A 15973-nucleotide genomic window follows, 5' to 3' on the forward strand; every position below is an offset into this window, starting at 1 on the left:
TTTCGTTTTCCTAAGAATGCTGATTTGTTATTGCAGGAGATATTACAAAACGTGATTTCTTTACGTACTTCTTTAAAAATAAGAAAACACTAACACATCTACATTATACCCATCAATATACATGTCGTATCATGATGAAATAATTTTAACTGTGGTATTGAAGACCCATGTTAAGTTGCCCTCACAGAAGAAAGGTCGCTGAGGCTCAATAAATAAGCATTGGCATAGCCAATAGGTCTCGCCTTTGGGACCTTATAAGTGTTTAGCCATGCAACAGTTGGTGTTGTTGCACTAAGGAGATTGTGCTGCATACCTAAATATTTACAAGGTCTCAAAAGTGAGACCTATTGGCTATGCCAATGCTTGTTTTGTTAGGTTGCTATGTATTACTATTTCCTGGAATCTTTAGCTCTTCACGATGCAATCTGCCAAATCATCACAAATGAATGAAAAGAGGTTGACAAGCAGGTCTTCTAAAGTTTCCTCTACTGACCCTACCTGTTGGAGAACTGCTCAGATGAATTTCCAGCCTCTGTGAAGGTCGACAACCTAATGGTTAGATGATCTTCCCAGGCTACGGTTGTTTCTGAAGACTCCCTTACAGCAAATTCTGTTGATAGGAAGATAGAAGGGAGCTGTGCAGAGGGTGTATACAGCGACAAACATTGTGATCGGAGCTAATGCCTACTCCACCTATGCCATCCAGCCCGTTCTAAGTGACGCTTAGACTATTGCTGGGCAAATTCATGAAGAAGCTGATTTTTGGTCAACATTGGTGGTTATGGAGAGACAAGTATGTTTGATATCTTAAGTCTCCTTCAATAATCTCTGTGCTTCGGTGGCTGCTTCAGGACCCTTCATCTTAGTTTAGAGATTTGTATAGATGCGGTCATGGAAGACTGATGGGCTTAGAAATCAGTCTTTAAATAGTTTCCTTTTACTGGTTCCAATGTCTTTGGTCAACAACTTTAAGACATGGTAAAAAAATCAGTTGAAGATAAGAAGCTTATATCTCTGATCCATATAGCCCAAGAGAAAGAAGTTTTGGCTACAAGTGGAATTTTGTTCTATAGCAGCGAAAGCTAATAACTAGCCCTTTCGAGCCAGGGATTGTAGATAAAGTTGTAGATAAATCCTGGTTCCAGCTCGCTTCCTCTAACCCTCATCCTCCACCTCCCAAAGCATGACTATACTAATAAACCTCCAGTGGGGGGGAATGTCTCCATCACTTTCAGAATGTATTGCTTAAATCTGTTGTAGACGCCTGGGCTCTGAAAGTAGTCTCTCAGGGTTACAGACTAGATTTCAAGGACCTTCCACAATAACATGTTTGTCTGATGCCTCCACCTCGAAAAACTCTTCGTCTGAGGCTTTTATGGAGAGTATACAGCTTTTGCAAGATAAAGTGGCCATAATCCCTGTCCCACAGGACAAGAGCTTTGAAAGATTTTACTGCATCCTATTCTTAATGCAGATGGTACCCAGCGAGTTCCATCCTGTTCTGTATCTCAATCTCAAATGGGTGAATCTCTTCATACAACACACATCAGTCAAGATGGTATCCCTTCAGGCCATTCTTCCCCTGGTAAGGATGGGCAAATATTTGAGTTTTCTAATTTACAGTATTTGGAAAACACTTTAAATTCCAGGTCCTTACCTTGGACTAGCCTCAGACCCGAAAGTTTTCAGAAAACTCCTGGTGTCTTCGGTGGATATCTTACATTCTAAGGTATTCACAAGTTTAGCACTCTCTGGACGATTGGCTAATAGCCTCTTCTTTTTCTAAAGCTTAGCAAGATGTAGAGCAGATGACCAGACTAGTGCAGGAGCATGGATTTCATCTAAACCTCAAGAAGTTTCACCTATCACCTTCCCAAAGTCTACAGGTATTTGGAGCTGTCTTTCGTACAGACTTGGGTCAGGTCTTTCGGTCAGAGGAAAGGAGAGTATAGCTGTCTTGGCTATCTTAGCTCTTACAGAGAATGCAAGCCACAGCAAGAATGTGGCTCAGATATCAGGGAGATTGCACCAACTCTAGCTGTACTACCAGGGGGGCTGCCATATCTCTATCCTTAGGTTCACCTCCCCCTGAGGTACTGGAGTCCCACGTCTCAGGATTAGGACTCTTGTCAAAAACAGCAGTATGTCAGGATCCCCAGTGGTGGCTGATCCTAGCTCATTTATAGAGGGGTTTTCTTTAATCTACCCCAAACTCCTGATCCTCACAACTGACACGTTTTAGCCCAGGGCAAGTGGAGCAAGCAGAAGATTCTTAATTCCTCAAACTAGAAGAAACTAACTGCAGTACATTTGTATCTACGGTTCCTTTTGTAACCACACAGAAGGCCAGAGGAGATTTAACGTCCGACAGGGGGCGGCTCCCCTACAATGAGCCAATACCACAAAAAGGCGACCCTAGGTCAAGACAAAAGAAGAAAAAGTGAGCTACCCATTTGAAATCATTGGCATCATGGCCCGCTTTCAGGAAGTGTTTAGTCAGCCTGCTGATATGTTTACCGCATTTGATAGTGCTCTTGTGCTCCAGCATGCGTGTTTTAACCTTCCTCGTAGGCATACCAACGTACCTTAGACCACAGGGGCAAGTGATTAAGTATATCAAGCCCTCGGAGTTGCAGTTAGTATTGTGTCTCAGCTCCCAAGGCCGATCTGTACCTATGTCTATTGTTGCCCTTTGTGACGTCTGTCCACACATGCTACAGTTCCCACAGGGATAGTGTCCCTTAACAGGAGGGAGGTTCCAGAGTGTGTTATGTGGGGATGGTTGTTTAGTGCGCTGTCTTGTGTGCACCAACCGATCCCTAAGGTTGGTGCTGCGTTTGAATGCAAACATAGGCTCAGTCAAACTACCACTACCCTTATTCAAGATATGCCAGTTCTTGTTAATACATTTTTGTAGGAGATCCGATCTGTTGCTGAACGTGCTAACGCATATAAGTCTGTCAGAATTCTCTTTTGCAGGTTGTCGCTCAAGGAGAGCTTCCCAGTGGTTGTCGCATGCTCTCCTAAGGGATTCCTGGACCAAGGAACAAGGATATTGGCGGTCCAAGAGATTCCCAGCCAAAGTAGAGGGAAGAGCTAACACCTAAACCTGAATAGGCTGTGTCCTGTCCCCATACAAAGGGCTGTATACACCCCTGTAGTGGTTGGAGGCAGGGCAAGCATCAGTGCACTTCAAAGGACCCTTTCTCTGGACCCTGACCCGACATCCTGTCCATTCCCTTGTCCTTTCCCCTTTTCCCTCGTTTCCCCCTTGACGATCCTTAAATGTTTCTTCCTTTTTCTGATTTGCCTTTTCTCCATACCCTTGTATCCCTCCCACCCTCCCTTGGTGTTGTGACTGCGTCCCCCCTCCGACCCCACTTAATGGAACTCTGCTCTCCTGGTTTTTTGGGTTGTGACCTGAGAAAATCTACTATTTGTATATCTTTGTATATATAGAACTCTAATCACTAGTATATACAGTAGACCTTTGTACTCTCTACCATTCCTATGTGACTCTTAGAGTATATCCATTCGTATCCCTTCCCTATGTATATAGAGATAACTCTAATCACTAGTATATGCAGTAGACCTGTGTACTCTCTACCATTCCTATGTGACTCTTAGAGTATATCCATTCATATTCCTTCCCTATGTATATAGAGAACTCTAATCACTAGTATATGCAGTAGACCTGTGTACTCTCTACCATTCCTATGTGACTCTTAGAGTATATCCATTCATATTCCTTCCCTATGTATATAGAGAACTCTAATCACTAGTATATGCAGTAGACCTTTGTACTATCTACCATTCCTATGTGACTCAGTATATCCATTCGTATGCCTTCCTTGAATGCTCCTCCTTGTGTGACTATAACTTGTACATTTGCAGTTTTTTTCTGTTTGTATCTTTTATGCAACGCACGTAATCCTGAGTCCTTATGTATAGCAACTGATTCTTATGTAAAGCGCTCTGACACCTTTGGGTAATGTTCGCGCTATATAAAATTGCATTAAATATATATATATATTTTTTTAATGTTTCTTGTACTTGACCGCATCAGAGCAGTTGCGTCGGATCTCTGGGGGTGGAGTTTCTGTCCACCCAGCATACTTCTTCTGTGCCCCTTGTCCCGACTTTTCTCCAGCTCTCCACGGACGTACTACTGCAATGGTAATGGTTTTAAGTAACTGTGCAATATAAATAAAACATTACTTACTTACTTACTTACTGCACGCAGCAGTTCTCCAACTCCGAGCAGAAGTAGTTTTCCTATCCACTAGCCCGTAGTTTGCAGCCTGGTGCTAGGCTTATGGACACCGCCACCTGGGCTGCCCTACGGCTTGCTTGTTACCATAACAACAATCCCTGGCCCCGGTGCCGTGAACCAATTGTCGGGTGAGACATATTCGCCCGACACCGCCATCAACCCACAAATTTTAAGCACGCTCCGCATACCGGAGCTTCACTCGGTTCGTTTTGGGCATTTTATTTTTTTGATACCGCTCAACACCTCATTGTTCCTGTACGCATTTAAGCGCGCTTCATCTTTTAGGTTGCTTTAGGGCACACTGCCCTTCCCGGCCAGCCCTCTCTTCCTCTCATTGGGGTCCGCACTTTTAGCACACTTGAAGCATGCTCTGCATTTCGGAGCTTCATTATCCAGGTAGCTTTATATATACTGCTATTATGGCCAACCTTCACTCCCTGTCACTGAGGTCGGCGAAACTGAGGCCCCTCTCTACAGCGCTAATGTTGGGTAGTGATTGGTGAGTGCTTTACGTTCTCACTCAATCATTTCTCCTATCCGGTCTTGGGCATCCTTTTGTTGCCTGGGTAGTGTCACACTTTACGACACCTTCTCATCCTTAGCTTCCTGGCATCTGCACACGGAGTGTTTGCCAGCCTGTTGTTCTGTTCTTTGCGGGATTCCACAATGGTTTTTGTGTCCATTATGCATTTCACCTTCGCAATATGTTTGGCAAATTCCGTTGAGTGGTGTTGGTAGCTTGCATAAGTATACGTGCTTTCTCTCCAATGTCATTAAGTTTACTGTTTTTTAGTTTGTATGCACATGACTGTCATTCACAGCCATACTTGCCCCCTCCTCTACCTTTTTTTAGGGTTTGTGGATCTCTCCTCAAGTGCACTGAGGATGAGTTGCCATTAGCTCCCCTCAAATGACGGGAAAGTCCTGATTTTCTTTATGACTTTCATAATTGTTTGTATGTAGCCAGTGTATTTAAATCACACATTGTATTGATTTGGCACATTTACTAAGGAGTGTAACTGTGCTGCTTTTCATGCTTGTCATTAAATGCAATTTTTGATTTATAGGAACACCGCTGAACATCAGCTAAATTACTACTGTCGTCTATTCTGCCAGTCGTCGCATTCTTCAAACCCCAACCTGAGGTGGTTGGTTGTTACTCTTTCACACATCTCTCATTAGGTTTTGAAGAAAGCCACAGCACCTCTACGGATGGCACCATGGCTGAAACATGTCGACCCTATGACCACTAACATCCATGCTAGGTTGAATTCTCCTGGCATGGGATTACAATTATTTTTAACCCTGACCCCTGGGTGTACCAGTAAAATTGTTTTTCAACATACTTGGTAGTAAGTTTTAACTTCACTAGCAATCTCTTTCTCACACTTTCCCTCCACACCCTGCTCATCATAAGGTTTTAGTATACCTCTTGTCATATACAACTAAAACATCCCTGAGCTCCTCCCTCTCAGAGAGGGGGGTTGTAGCCCGCACTGCGTCCAGGTTCGCAGTGCGAGGAGGTTCCCGATGATGAAGCATGCCACCCACGGATGGGTGAGGGAACTCGTCCTATAAAAGGGAACCCCCTCCTACACTCCGCTCACTTTTTCTTCTTTTGTCTTGACCCAAGGTGGCCTTTTTGTGTTATTGGTATACTGTTCCTTTGCCAATTCTTTTAAAAATAGGCTGTGTGTATACATACCGACAATCAGATAGTCAAGCATTACATCAACCAGCAAGGGTGGATGCACCCTTCCCTTTTTCTCCTTTCTCTGAAGATAGGACTTTGGGCCAGTATCTCCTTTTTGTATTGGTAGTTTATCTTCCAGGGAACGAGAATGGGCCTGCAGGACTCCCGAGTCTGATGTTCCCCTCTTTATATCCCTCTGTCTGTGGCCTCTCCTCCAGGTAGGTCAAAAGAAGGTTCAGTCTCTCCTGGCTTGACCTGTTCACCACAGAGGAGAATTCTCTTCTTCTGCACTTTTGCAGTCTGATTCCTTGCAATCGGGCATGGGTAATAGATGCCCTGCCAGTCACCTTGCCACTGGACCTCTCTATAGCTTTCCAACTGATCCCCAGTGTAATTCAGAAGATATGTCAGGATCAAGCAGAAGTTCATCTAATAGTGCCAGCTTGGTTAAGAATACCTTGGTATCCCTTTAACTTCAAATATCCACCTGTCCCCGTTGACTGTTCTCAACCCATCGCTCTCTTCTGAGGCATCCTTCCTTCCTCTAGCCACTCTTCGGAGGTTCAGTCTCGGGTGTGGTATTTGAAATAAGGAAACTAATAACTCAGGCTGTTCTCTTGAGGTTGCTGAAAGTTTTCAGCATTCCCAAAAGCCCTCCACCTTGAAAGCGTATAGTTGCCATTTTTACAATTTTGAGTATTGGTTGGGGGAATATGAGAATTCTTCGTCTTCTGACTCCAAAAGAATCCTTGATTTTCTTATGGACGGATTTCTTCTAGGCCTAGGCATTGCCACCATTAGAAGCCAGGCGTTCAGGCTGGAGGAAGTCCAATCAATTGTTCCCCTGGCCGCCTGTTTGCTGAAAAGTTTCTTACTTGGGAGACCAGTAATTCAGCCTTGGATCTTCCTTTGATCCTTCAGACTTTTCAGGCTCCCCCATTCGAACCTTTAAACTCAGCCTATCTTACGTTCCTCTCAGACAAGGTAATTTTCCAGTTGGTTGCAGGGTTGGGGAGACTGGAACTTATCTTTCCACTCCTCCATTTGTGAAGTTCTTCTAAGACAAGGTGGTGCTCAAAGTCCATCTGTTTTTGCCCAAGATCCTTTCTATTTTCCATTGCTCAGAAGATAGGATGTTACCTGTCTTTTTGCCTAATCCTATTTTGGAGGAAGAGAATAGATTACACACTTTAGATGTGCATAGAGCACTCACAATATACTTGCATAGGACATGCCTTTTTGCAAGTCAAGTCAAGTCAAGTCATAAAATTTATATAGCGCACTACATACCCAGAGGGTTTCAAGGCGCTTGGGGAGGGGGATTATTTGTCAAATATCCACGTGGATTCTCTTTTCGTAACTCATGGTCTCTCGGGTAGAGTTGTCCATCCTCTTTCCCCAACTTTTTCTAGGTGGATCAAAATTGCTTTTCCGAAAGCATATGAGACCCCGGGCGTGAGCTTCCATCTCAAATCTTGGGAATATCCACCAGAGGTATAGCTACATCTTGGGCACCTTTCAAGGCTTCCATGAGGAATATTTGCTGTGCTGCCACTTAGGCCTTCCCACGCACATTCATGTCAGTTTATCCTCTGCAGCTAGTGAGAAATGCATCTACAGTATCTGGTTCCCATGTTTTGGCTGTGGTTCAGTCTATTTAAGCCTTCTGTTATTTTCTTGGATTGAGCTTGAATAAATTCACAGGTATAACATAAGACGTATTTCTCGGGTCTTTCGAATGCAAATAATGGTCAAATCAATCAATGATTGGCTTGGGTATTTCTTCAAATATAAGGACTGAGATAGGAAAACAAAAGAACAAGGGGGTATATTATCAAGGGGTTTTATCTCCGCTTTTTTGGCTTTAAAAGCCAAGAAAGCGGAGATAAAATTATCTCCCTATTACCAAGCTGTCGCTAACACCAGTTAGCGACAGCTAATAGGAGATAGCGACCATCATGGGCCCCACTTTGCATGTCAGTGATATTTATCACTAATGATATGCAAAGTGGGCGTGCCAAGATGTTAGCGACTGGAAACAGTCGCTAACATCGCTATCTCCTATTACCAACTTTTGGAGATATTTGCGCTAAGCGCGAATATCTCCAAAAGCTAACACCTGCCCTGAGTAGTTCTTAGCCATGTTATCCAATGGGAGGTGGATAACATGGCTAAGAGCATTTGCTCGATAATGCATGAATATCGCTGACTTTTCAGCGATATTCATGCATTGCGGGCGTTTTTTATCGCATTTGCGATAAACCTTGCTAATAGCAAGGTTTATCTGCGATAAAAATCGCCGATGTGCGGCGATAATTTTTGTCTCTAAACAAGTTAGAGACAAAAATGATCGCTAGTTGTTGGTAATATGCCCCAAGGTAACCAACTGGTAATGTACGGGTAATCTAATTTATTCAAAGCACAGGTCTTCCTCATCACCATCCTTAATCTCTCCCACCCTCCCAGAAGATTGATTGATTGATCTGTACCATGTCTATGTCTATGTAGGGATATTTATAAAGCGCAACTATTACTCCACGGAATGTGCTGGCACTGTTGCCGAAGGGTGTCATCGGGGTCAAGAAGGAACTAAGGGCTGGAAAAAAGCCAATTCTTCCATTTTTTTCCAAAACACGGGCGTTGCCTTGATACTTGTAAGAGTCAAAGGCAGTTTGTTCCAGAGGGAGGGGCCAAGGAAAGAGAGGACCTTTCCCCCTGACCCTGAGCCTTCTTGATTCGCGAGTTCTGGCAAGGCAAAGATTCTCAAAGCGAAGATTTCTCTGTGGGGCAGAGAACATAATCCTCTTTTTTAAATAGCCTGGGCTGGTTCCGTATAGAGCTTTCTGGATCACAAGAGGTGTCTTGAAATAATCTGGCTGCCAGTGAAGACTCTTAAGAAGGCTTGACACATGAGTGTCACAGGGGAGCCCAAAAATAGTTCGAGCCGCTGCATTCTGGACCAGCTGAAACCTATCTATCAGTTATTTTGGCATGCCTGAATAGATATTGTTCCCATTGTCAAGACGTTCCCATAGTCTGAGATGATCAGGGCTGAAATCATGTGTTGTCTGGCCGAGGACAGTAAGAACATAAACTTCAGAAGAAGTTGAAGGAGGGCGAAACGTGTGCCCACTACCGAGTTTACTTGGGTATGGAATAGCAATATACTATCAATTTTAAAGCACACGTTTTTCACCTCCTGATTTTTGATAAGAGGGGGTGCGGCGTCAGATGGCCAGAAGAACTGCCAGGGTGTTTCAGCATCTGAACCAAAAAAAAGCAGCTCTGTCTTGAGGTGAATATTAAACAGAGTCAGGCTCAGGGCACAGCCCTGGGGGGACATCAACACTAAGATTGAGGGATTTGGCCGAATAGATGCAGCACAATACCTCTGGTCCCCTTCCCTCTAGGAAAGATGCCAGCCACTTCCAAGCCTCCCCCTCAATATCAATTGAGTGGAGACGGGCCAAGAGAATATGGTGAGAGATCATATCGAAATCCGCCAATAGATCTAAAAGGACCATCAGTGCCCTGTCATCCACTCCCAGACCAAGGGGCCGATTAGGATGGCGGACGGACTTGCGTCCGTCCGCCACCCCAGAGGTGGAGGGACCGTCCGCAGGGGCAGCGGCGGTCCCTCCGTGTAAATTAGGATGTGACCGCCACTCTGGCGGTCACATCCTGTATGTTTTAACATTGCGGCAGGTGCTGCTTGTAGCAGCACCCGCCGCAATGTTAAAACTGCATGTGTTACATTTACATGCACAAAGCGGCAGGCACCGCGCGGTGCCTGCCGCTTTGAGCATGTAAATGTTTGGGGGTACCATAGGTACCCCCCATGTGCACCCCCCACCCCCCGACACCCTGGGGGCCCGCAACGGGCCCCCAAAAGCCAAAGTCCACATGCTTTTCCACGGCGGAAAAGCCGCCGCGGAAAAGCATGTGTTTGTGCAATTCCTAATTTGGCTGACGGTGTCTTGCAGACACCGTCACCAAATTGCCCTCCTCACACCGCGGATCAGCGGCGGACGGACCTGCCGCCGCCGCTGGTCCAACCACACTCCCACCGCCTTCCTGATCTGGCGGTGGGTCTTCTATTTCACTGTGGCGGATAATCCGCATACTCCGGGCCGGCGGTGGCTTCCGCCGACCCGGAGTATGCGGATTATCCGCAATCATAATGAGACCCTAAGTTAGATGGAATCAACAACCGCCAGCATCGCTATTTCGGTATTGTAATTAGGGCGAGAGCCAAATTGGCTGGCATGTAGTAGGCCATTCCTTTGAAGATATGATGATATCTGATGGTTTATATGTTTCTCTACTACTTTAGAGGAGGCAGGGAGGAGGGAAATCGGCCTATAGTTGGTTGGGTCAGAGGGGTCCACCTGGATTTTTTTAAGCAACAGGATAACTTTTTTTTTTTTTCCAAAAACCTTTATTAGGGAATATCAACATGGCAGACATAGACATAATACAACGTGCAGAACCACCGCGCGCGGTAGCAAGATAAATTACAATACAGACATTGAGTTGCAATTGGGTTACGTTTACAGCAATTCAGTAAAACCAGGAATGTTAAAGTCACAGCTCCACAGTCCAGGGCTACAGCCTCCCAAGGGGCAGCACGCATAGAAGCACAATAACAGATGAAAGTCTAAAGCAGCAGGGGCGCTGATGGGGAATAGGGGAGGTGGGAGCATTCGCTAACCAACACCGGCAGCTGCCACGGATCCAGGGCCTGCGGGGAGCGCAGGAGAGGTAGTGCCGCTGGGGTGGGAGCAGGAAAGGAAATAGGCAACCAGGGCGGGCCCAAATGTCGACAGAGCGGGACCTGGCAGGCATTAAATCCCAAAACTTGGAGAGGAGAGTCTGGCATCGAGAGGCATCCACCAACGAACTCTCGACCCTTGGAGCAGGCCGCTGACCCCAACACATGGCACCCTACGTCTGGCGAAGACCAATAGCATCAAAATCAGGCGGCGGGAAGCATCAGGGCAAAACTTAACAAAGCCAAGAAGGCACAGGGGAGGGTCCGAGCGAACTGCAGCACCGGTGATGTCAGAGACAGTGGAGCACACCGCCTGCCAGAACTCAGAGACCTTGGGGCAGAGTCACGCTAAATGGGCAAAGTCCGCGGCAGGAGCAGCGCAACGCATACAAGCATCTCCAGGGGTGAGCCCGAGCCGGTGGAGCTGCACTGCGGTGCGGTACAGTCTGTGCAAGTACTTGAAGTGGATCAGGCGGAGCCGGTAATTCGGGGACAACTTTTTGGTTTGATTACAACAATAAAACCAGTTGGCCTCTGAAATGTCAATTCCAAGATCCGCGTTCCACCCCCCCGTGCACGATCCGATGAGATGGGGGCAGACACCAAGGACAAAGCATACAGTTTGGTGACTAACTTGTAGGAGGAAGTATAAATGAAGTCCAGAGCCGGGAGAGTGGGCGGGGGCTGAAGGAATGTGGAGTGCAGTTCCGGCAAGTGGCACGTAACTGATAAAATAGTAGCATGTCCTGCAACCCCAGAGACTCTGGAAGAGAGTAAAAGGAATTCCCCGGGTAAAGATCCGCCACCGTTCTCAGGCCCAAACGCGCCACGTGTCTGGACATGCTGGAAGACTGGAGGGAGGGGAAATCTGGGTGGTTTACATTCGGCATGGCGTTGGCAGAGAGGAGAGGGAGACCAGAGAGCCGGCGCAGACAAGGCCATGTCCAGCGCAGCGTCTCGACCGTGTCAACCTCCGCCCGGGGACGCACCGCAGGTGCGACCAGAGCAGTGGACAAGGGCCAAGGAGAGGCCACATTGGTCTCGGTTGCGACGTGAGGCTATATGGGGTGGGGTGAGTACAGAAATGCAAGAAGCTGGCCTGGGCACATAAGGCGTAGATCCAAAAGTCAGGCGCACCCATCCCACCGGCAGACTTAGGGAGGGTGAGGATATCGTAGGCCACTCTGGGTTGTTTACCTGCCCAAACAAGCGAAATGACTAGAGAGCGCAGTTTGAGAAAGAAATGAGAGGTGAGGGGGATAGGTATGTTCAAGAAGAGATAAAGGAATTTAGGCAGGACCACCATTTTTGCTATGGCAATACGACCAGCCAAGGATAGCGGCAGTCGGCTCCACGAAGGGACTCTGGATTCAAGCCAATCAACAGCACGCCCGAAGTTTGACCTCCACAATTCATCCAAATCCCTGCTTAACCAGATGCCCAAGTAGCGTGTGGGGCCGGATGCCCACATGAATGGAAAGTCCGGTGTGAAGGGGACAGTAGCATCAGTCAGGGGAAATAGGACCAACTTACTCCAGTTCACCAGGATGCCCGAGAGCCCGCCAAAACGTATGATTTCCCGAACCATGGGGCTAACATTTTCCTGGGGATGGCGGACATATAGGGTGACATCATCCGCATACATTGAGACCAGGAGAGAGCGGGACGAGAAACTAATGACCCTGTGTGTATGGTGCTGCCTTATCTGGGCAGCCAGGGGCTCCATGGCGATGGCAAAAAGCATGGGTGATAACGGAAACCCCTGGCGAGTGCCACGGGCAATGTTGATGGGGTCGGATACCTGACCATTAATGCGGAGACTTGCGGAGGGACTGGTGTAAAGGAGTTTGATATTACGCAGAAAGTGAGCACTGAAACCCATACGCAGTAGAATGTAGAACAGGAAAGGCCACTCCAACGTATCGAACGCCTTGGCGAGTAGTGCGGCCACGGCCGGCAAGTTAGGTTTAATTTGATGGAGGACAGAGAAAATGGTGCGAAGAATATGTGAGGTTGCCCTGCCAGGTATGAAGCCAGATTGATCAGGGAGGGCGATGGTGGGCAATAGGAGAAGAAGACGGGAGGCTATCAATTTGGCGAAGATTTTATTGTCTATGTTTACTAAGGAAAGAGGACGGTAGGAGTCACGGTGGTCGGCAGATTTGTCAGGTTTAAGGAGCAAAGTTATCATTGCTTCGCGCAGGGACGGCGGCAATAGCCCGGTGTTGAAAGACTCGTTATACATGGTCGCCAGATGCGGTTCCAGGATATCAGCGAACGATTTGTAGAACGAGGCAGGCAGGCCATCCAGACCAGGGGCCTTGTCGCTAGGTGAGCTGTTGATGGCTGCCAATATTTCATCCCTGGAGAATGGCTCATCAAGAAATTTACGATGGTAGTCTTCGAGCCAGACGAGGGCGATGGACTCAAAATATTGGTCGAACTCCTCCCGTGGCAAGGGAGTGCCGGCAGAATAGAGGTGAGAGTAAAAGGCGAGAAAACGGGATTTAATATCTTCCGGAGAGGTGGTCCTATCCGGGCCGCCATCACTGAGAGCAGTAATATAGGAGGCAGCGCGCGGTGGACATAGGAGGTTAGCAAGGGTACGCCCCGGACGGTCCCCCTCCCCAAAGCAGCGAGCCCGACCCTCTCTACCAAGGTAGGACAGTTCCCGTCCGGCTTCATCCGAGAATTCGGTATGCTTTTGCCGTAGCAGCACCAGCGTCTCTGGGCTGGGGCACGCTGCCCGGGCGGCATCAAGATCCTTAATTTCCCCCTTATGCCTAGCCATAGTGGAGCGAATGGAGCGGAGAACGCCCACCTGTTTGGAAATACACTCTCCCCGAACGACAACCTTGAAACCTTCCCATAGGGTGGAGGCAGAGTCGACAGAACCCGCGTTGAGATCGAAATAGTTGGTGATCGCTTTATGGATTTCAGCGCAGAACACGGAGTCCCGGAGGGCGTTGGGAGTCAGACGCCAGGTAAAGGCACATCGCTGGGAATGGGGAGGCCTAAGATGGATCTGGACCGGCGCGTGATCGGAGAAGGTGCGAGCCATATGCTCAGCATCAGCGAGCCAGGACAGGACATCCGGCGTAGTCAGCCAGAAATCAATTCGCGACCAGCAGCCACGCGCGCCAGTTACGCAGGTGCCTTCACGGGCATCAGGACGGAGGTGGCGTCAGACATCATACAGTGCATGGTCAATTAAGATAGATGTAAGAGCTGCTGCCGCGCGCAGGGTCGCCGAGAGAGTAACATTAAAATCTCCACCCCAAACTATTGCCGCGGAGCCACAGGAGGAGATGAGGTGCCAAACATGATCAAAAAATGCTGGGTCATCAGAATTGGGGCAGTAAGCCGCGGCAATCGTGACAGGCTGGGCCAGTAGTAGACCATGGAGCATTACATACCTACCCTCCGGATCGAGAAGAACCCGGGAGATCTGCCAAGAGAGGCCACGCCGCAGCCAGATGGAGACTCCCCCGGCGTATGAAGAGTAGGTTGAGGAGTGGGATTCCCCCCAGTAGCGAGAGTGAAGTCTGGAGACAGAGCCGGGTAACTGGTGCGTCTCCTGTAAGAGGCAAATATCCACCTTGTGGCGCTGTAGATAGGAGTGTATCAGACGGGCCTTGCGGTAGTCATTCAGGCCGTGGACATTCCAAGTTCAGCAGACAGTGTCAGCCATTAGAGGGCTGGGAAGGGAGCAGCATCTTGCGTCGCGGACAATGGACAACGCAGCTCATTACCGTGCATATGTGGAGTATGGGAGCCAGGTGGAAGCAAGGGGAAACGCTAATGGGGAGTAGCGCGGGTAAAGGAAGACAGCACACAAAGGGGTCCCACCTACAGAGCAGCTGGGGCAACGCGCCTGAGCGTCAGACTGGCAAGTGTGGCTAAGAGTGCGAAGCTCGCCGGCGGGTGGCAAAATCGCCAAACATGCCTGACCGCCTGAGGGCGCAGCCCAGGAAGCAAAGGAGGAACCAGTGTAGCAGCGTAAGGAACCGTAATACGTAACCCGTGAGTACAATCAAGACGAGTCGGAGGACATTGCACAATATAAAAGTCCAACCAATACAGAGTACAGACTGGAGCCGACTGGTGACGGTGCTGTGCAGGAAACACGATGCAGTGCCAAGAACCAAACAGGAAAAAACCCACAATGCCAACCACCCACCACCCCAAAACATCCCTGCTGACCCAAAAGGAAAAAAACCCAACCACCCCACTCCAACCCCCCAAACAGGCTGAGAAAACCACTCGCCCCACCCAAACGACCCACAACTTAGAGGGGACAACATAGCATCATTAGCACCCCAACCAAAACGAAACCCGCAGGAACAACCCCCAAACTCCCCAGCCACTCCAACCCCCAATTAGGCTGAGTTTCCAACCACCCCACCCCAGGAACCCACAACTAGGAAAGGGAAGGACAACAAATAATCAGGGACTTATCCCGTGGAGGCATGGCAGGGCTTGGCATACACCCCTGCAAGAAAGCAGGGTGGCCAAGCTGAAATGGTGTTAGGCATCCAACACAGGAATTAAATAAAAAACCAACTGAATCTGCACAGTCAATCTTGTCACTGAGACGACCAGATCCGTCAGGTTGAGAAGTAGGAGGAGAGGAGCGTGCGTCCTTATCAAGTCTCTTAGCAAATACCATAGCTTCCCTCGGGTCAGAAAAGACAAGTGTTTTAGCTCCCTGTCAAACACTCTCAATTTGGCTGGGTAGGCCAGGGAGTATGATACCTCATGCTTCTGTAGCAGGCGCTTAGCAGGCAGGAATTCTCTCCGGGCCGCTTGGACAGTGAGGGTGTAGTCAGGGTAGAAGGAGAGTGAGTTGCCCTTGTGGTTAATGGCGCCCTTGTCCCGCGCAGCCCGGAGGATGGCGTCCCAGTCACGATAATTCAAGATTTTTGCTATTATGGGCCGCGGAGGCAGCCCGGGACCAGGACGCGGGCCGAGGGAACAATGAGCGTGCTCCACAATAAACACGGATGAAAGTACGTCTCCAAAAAGCTCCCTGAGCAATTGTTCAACAAAGTCCTCCATTTTAGATATGTTGGTGGATTCGGGGAGGCCCGTAATGCGGATGTTGCTCCAACGGGAACGGGCCTCCAAGTCATCATTCTTCTCGCGGATGACTGCCAATATTTTATCCATTTGGAGAAATTTCTGGCGGTCCTGTGTAGCGGCATCCAACACCCTTGTCTCGACATGGAGTAAGCGA

At 48.2% G+C, this 15973-nt stretch overlaps 1 protein-coding gene across 2 annotated transcripts in view; it reads right to left on the bottom strand.

The window, feature by feature from the left end:
* RAD9B (RAD9 checkpoint clamp component B) overlaps positions 1 to 15973 on the bottom strand; it is a 583995-nt gene that overhangs the window by 663 nt on the left and 567359 nt on the right. The window lies entirely within an intron of this gene.

Source organism: Lissotriton helveticus, chromosome 11 (genome assembly GCF_964261635.1).
Source record: "Lissotriton helveticus chromosome 11, aLisHel1.1, whole genome shotgun sequence".
Lineage (NCBI taxonomy): Eukaryota > Metazoa > Chordata > Amphibia > Caudata > Salamandridae > Lissotriton > Lissotriton helveticus.